Here is a 6,120-nt window from a genome sequence, read left to right as displayed (position 1 = left end):
TTGATTATGCTAATATGCTAGAGTGAATTGTCACATGGATCTCCATTTGATTTTATTTGGCCTTTTCTCTTCTCGGCCTGTACATGTATTCTGGAATCTTCTGATTTTGGATGGACATCGCCTGTCATTGAGGCGCAACAGCACACCTGCTATATTGGTTTTTATGTATTCCTTATATTTTCTCAATATAATATATCTGATTTTCACTCTGAAAAAAATATGCTTTTTCCCTCCCTAGGTTTAGATTTCGAATCCTTTGAAGTCCATTGGAGGAATAAAAGCTTTTCCTTTGTTACGAATTGATTGAATTTGTGAATGCATGTACTGAGATCTACAGGAATCTAAGTAATCATGGAAGTCAATTCGAAGGCTCATCTGTTTCTTTCGTACATTCTGTCATTGAGGCTTCTACAACAGCCATTAATGCTAGCCTCCAAACCCTCATCTTCGAACGCCATTGAAGTGGATCTGGAATCCAATGAGCAGCATGGCAAGGCTCTGGTTAGAGAGATGCCTAAGCTTCTGCAGGACTTTCATGAAGGAAAAGGATATCGCCAGACCAGTTCATACTAGTGCAAGCACTTTTAGCAAGAGTCAGTAGAGGCTTGAATCTGCGGTTTCACTTTTGCAAAAATTGGGCATTCAGAGCGAAGCATTGTTAGAATCTCTGGCACGACAGCCTCTTTTGCTCACGACCCCAGAGGAAAAAGTTATCCAATCCTCTAAATAGGCCGAGGATTTGGGGTTCAAGAAGGGATCAACGATGTTTGCATACGTTTTACAGTCAATCGTTGGACTACAGCAGGAAACCATAGATAGAAGACTACAGTGTTTGAGAAGTTTAGGCTTCTCTGAAATTCAAATTTCCGATTTATGGGGGAGGAGGCTGACGCTTATCGCGCATACAGAGGAAAAGATGAAGCGTAGTGTGGAATTTATGGTTAAAACTGTGGGGATTTCATTGGCTGATGTTCTCAAGTACCCAGATCTGTTGTCCTATAGCGTGGAGACAAGAATCTTTCCTCTTAATAGAGTAATCGATGCATTGAAATCTATGCGAGTGCAAGTGTGGAAGAAAAAAAAAGGGCTGAGTTTTCTACAAAATGTTACATTGACAGAAAAACGTTTTTTTTTTTTTGGAAAATTATGCTAACTTGAATGTTGAATCCTCCTCACTTCTGTTGGATATTTACCATGGAAGGAAGGAAATCTGGAAAGATGACCATGACGAGGACTGCATGGATGCGTGCCTTAAGATGCCAGATGGAAAACATAATAGCTTGAGAGAAATATATCCCAAAAGTTTTCAGGAATGAATGCGAAACTTCATCAAAAATGGGTGGAAACAAGCGAAAACTGTGGAAAATTCTACTAAAGTTTCTTTGCAGTTACCACAGTATAGCCAGAATCTGATCAGTAGTTCCCTTTTCCTCCTAAAAAAAATTTGGTCCAATGCAATTTATGGTATCATAAACCTGATCTCATGATGCTAAAAATACGTTCATGAATACATCGAAATATAGCTAGCTTGCAAATCTTGTCAATGTGTTGCTTATGCATTTACCGAACTTAATCTATAAAAAAAAATATCAAACAAGAGATAAAATACAGTGAAGCGACATCAAAATGGAAGAAATCCAACAATAAACTTTCCAGCGATTCGTTTTTAAGAGGGATACATACTGCACTCTTTCAGAACAAAAGGTTTGTTTCTCAAGTGAAAGAAACTAAATTATTTTTTTCTTTCATCTTTGAATACTAACATTTCACTAGTTTCTCTTCCTTGAATACTTTAATCTCTCTTCCTGTTCCTGTTTCTAAATAGCTATTGCATTGACCTGAATGCACAATGTAGAATACACTAATGAGATTTCAAGATGATAACTTTCGGTTTATACACTCCCAAAAAAAACACAATTCCTAAAAATATTACAAAAGTTAAAGAAAGAAAGAAAAATAAAAATAAAAACTATCATAAAATAGGTAGATAATCACAAAACTAGATAATTAACAAAACTAGTCATGCATGCATGGACCCATAGGTCTCAAGGGTTCAACATAGCTCTAATACCAAGTGTAGGGACCAACTCTATATATATTTTTCTTTTGTTAACCACAAAAAAATATAACCAGAAGAGAAAAGCATTGGGAATTCAAATTTATTCAGCACTATCTAACACATCCCTGAATTTCATTTCACTGAACATATCATAAAATTTACATATATTTAACTAAAGCCATAAAGAAATCATACAAAAGAATACTGTAACACATATGTACCGTTCACCAGAAGATGAGATTCCACTTGATTTATCGTTACTTGTTTTCCATTGTTGTCGGTCACCTCCAAATGTGAATGACGACGTACGTGATCCGAATGCAATGACCCACCGGTTAACCTCCCAACCTATTCCTTGGGTACTCTTCTTCCCCGCGGACCCCCGAGCTATAATGGGGTTATATAATGGAGGAATGTAATAGCTAGTAGAGGATAGCACTCATTGGCTCAAGAGTCCCCTCTCTAAAATCCTCTACCTCACCATACTCACTATAGTTCGTAGTCACCACTCTGACATAGTCTCATCCATCCAACAATAGGGTCCCCCAAAACATGTCCCTTCTCCCATGGCTTTTCCCTTCTTTTATATGAGTCCTCATAGGACACTTGGCATGTCATGCAGAATTAATTATTTTTTATAATTCAATAGTTTGATTATTCACCCACCTATGTGTCACTCTATCATCAAGGGTCTCCAAAATAATTTACTTAAATTCTAATTTAAAACTAATATTTTCCTCACCTCAACAAGATTCATATTTCTTCTCCTAGTTGCCTCTTGATCCCCTTTTTACTCCTTAATTTGTGTTCATTACTAAAGTCAATTAATGAGTCAAGATTTGATCCCCTATCTACTCCCTAATTTAACTCAAGTTATCTCTTAGATGGATATTCTTATGTTGGTTGTTGCCACATGGAGGTTCTCTACATTTCTCTAAAATTTAATTTATTAATCTTATTTTAATTCACCATCCTCTTCTCTTAATTAGGTTTAACTATTTTAGGATTAATCTTTATCCTTACATTTATGTCCCTCTTCCCCTTTTTTTTACCTAATTAAACTACATTATCTACCTAATACTTTCCAACATAGGAAGAGTAGAGTTTTTAAGGTAAAATATTTTAAGTCTTCCCATGATCCTCTTGACCCAAGTTTTATTCTTGATTTAATTACCTCGGTTTCTAACATCATTTACCCTTGATGTAAATTTACTTAGTTTTCATTTCTTAATTATATTTATTAATCTATTTATTTTTAATGATTCCAAGGGTGCCAAGTTTCGTCATGCCCTTCAAGAACTTCCCTTGAAGTTCCAAGGGTGCCACGCCTAACAATTTATTTTTGATGCCAAGGGTGCTAAGTTTGGTCGTGCCCTTCAAGAACTTCCTTTGAAGTTCCAATGGTGCCATGCCTAACAATTTATTTGTGATGCCAAGGGTGCCAAGTTGGTCGTGTCCTTCAAGAAATTCCCTTGAAGTTCCAAGGGTGCCACACCAATTACCCTTCAAGCATTCAGTGACTACAAGGGGAAAGTATAGGTGCAACAACAAAGACCACTATAATCTATTATGTTGCCTGCTATAGTGACACTAATGGTGTCGGGGATCAAGGAATCCGCCTTGATGCACACCCCCCAGTAAAATCCTCATGAGCGAACCAACTTTAGGACCTGCCCTCATGACATCGTGATCTTCAAGGTGAATATGTTTCAACTTTTCTAGCCCACGTCATGGCGTGAGTGCTAGTGGGTGAGATCAGGGACACTGTCCCACCCCTCCCATGTAGTTCCATCCAATTGTACAACCCCATCACCCATATATGAGTCATTTGGCCAAGCAACTAATCTGTGCCTGCAACCATTAACATATCATCAGAATATAGATAAACATATATAGCAGGTTTCAAAATCAACTTAGAATTTCAAAGATAAAATAATATAAATTTTCATCAAACCAGGTGTCATCAACTCGTCATATGCGAGTGCCTCTGATGGTTTCCTGCCATACTTAATAATCATCAGTGACAAGGTTTCTCAGTGTTAGTCATTGTCATAATAGCATCATTAACATCACCTAGTCATTCGCATCATTGCTCATTGTGAACTAGAACTAATGCAAGTAGGTAACATGGGGGCACATCCATCATGGCTATCATCATAACATCAATGGAAACATACCTATCCATCAAAGCTATCATCATCATGATATCAGTAGAGAGCATAAATATCCTTTACTGCTATCATCATCATAAATTCAATAGAGACCAAACATAACAATTTATGCTACAATCATCATAGTATCAATAGAGAACATGCATAACCATTAATGCTACAATCATCATAATACCAATAGAGAACATGCATAACCATTAATGCCACAATCATCATAATACCAATAGATACATACATAACCATTAATGCTATCTTCATCATAATATCAATGGAGAACATACATAAACATCACAACCACTAATAATAGAGTCATATATCCGGATCCTCAACTTGAGTTCCTCAAAGAATAAAGTGTGGGCCTTAGGGCTCAATAAATTTAATGACATATCATTGCCAGTCAACTAGAGCGGGGCACTACAATATAGAGATATAATGTAATTGAAAGTAAAAAAAAAAAAAAAAAAAGCCAATTTATCTTTTATTATGAGGAAGAAATGAAATGGGTAAGAAAATATAATTTACTTTTTACTACAAGGAAAAAATGTAATTTTTCACATGAATAGAAATAACATTATTGATATTACATTATGTGTAACTCATTCTATGTTCTATTTACATGTGATATTTAAAACAAAAATATATTTATAACAAAAAACATTCTACTGACAACCACAAGTAAAATATTTCAATGTCGATATTAAATAACATAATTTTATAGATACTTTATATAGAGAAAAATAAAGTAATTTAAATTGAAAATTTTCTTATATTTTGACTTTAGTGAGAAAGATTGAAAGAATTTTTATTCCATTAATAATTGTTTTCTAATTCAATATATGAGGGCTATTTGTAAATTTTGAATGTTTAATATGAATTTGATATATAATATTAATTTAGAAAATATTAATAATTAAAATAATTAAATGTATACATACAGGAAAAAAATATGAGGTGGCATATTTCAACATTTTAACATACAAAACGTGAATTATAAATAAAATATTTCAATGTCAACTACATATATATTAATATAACAGCTGCCTAGTTCCACAAAGCACCTAGAGGGGTCAAATATCTTTTCACTCAAAAAGATGTTTGCATCTCAAGAGATTTGATCCCTCTCGACCCTTGGTAGATCCAGAGTTAAGATGGATCTAAGCTGCAGGTTTTAAAAAAATATGACTTAAGTGTTTTAAATTTAACAATAAATTGAATTTTATAAACCAATATTGAATTAGTTAAATTGTACTTTTGAATAATTTATTATTAATAATATTTTATATTAAAAATTGAATGAGTTACACATTTTTGTCTTTTTAAGAACTAACTAAATTATTTTACTTTTAATTATTTTATCATTATGAGTATTGAAATATTTTACTAATTAAGTTAGATTGAATATCAATGAACTATCTAAGCAAAAGAAAAATATTTATTGTAATTTTACAATCATAGTTTCAACCATACTAAACTTTGTAATTTATAGAAATATCTTTGCATATTTTTTAAAGTAAGTCTTTTTACATGCAATTTCATATATAGAAGTTTTGAATATCAAAGAACTATCTAAGCAATATAAAAATAATTATCGTAATTTTACAATCATAGTTTCAACCATACTAAACTTTGTAATTTATAAAAATATCTTTGCATTTTTTTTAAGTGAGACGTTTTACATGCAATTTCATATATAAAAGTTTGATATAAATTCACCATTACATAATGTATAACAAACATTATTTCATAAAAAGAAACATCATGACGATAATCAACTAACAAACATAAACATCATTTAAGATACACATTCAAATTCACTACCATCATCTAATTATATACACCTTTAGTAGCACATATAAATGCCATTAGTTGGTAGACAAATATAATAATCTA

The 6,120-nt window shown here is 33.0% G+C and overlaps 1 pseudogene; it reads left to right on the top strand.

The window, feature by feature from the left end:
* The first annotated feature begins 351 nt into the window (after positions 1 to 351).
* Positions 352 to 1,316, top strand: LOC149221208 (uncharacterized; annotated as a pseudogene).
* Positions 1,317 to 6,120: the final 4,804 nt, after the last annotated feature.

This window comes from Pinus tabuliformis, chromosome Q, assembly GCF_031772625.1.
Source record: "Pinus tabuliformis cultivar Carrire ecotype Pingquan chromosome Q, CPIR1, whole genome shotgun sequence".
Classification (NCBI taxonomy): domain Eukaryota; kingdom Viridiplantae; phylum Streptophyta; class Pinopsida; order Pinales; family Pinaceae; genus Pinus; species Pinus tabuliformis.
This window is presented reverse-complemented; position numbering and strand designations above follow the sequence as displayed.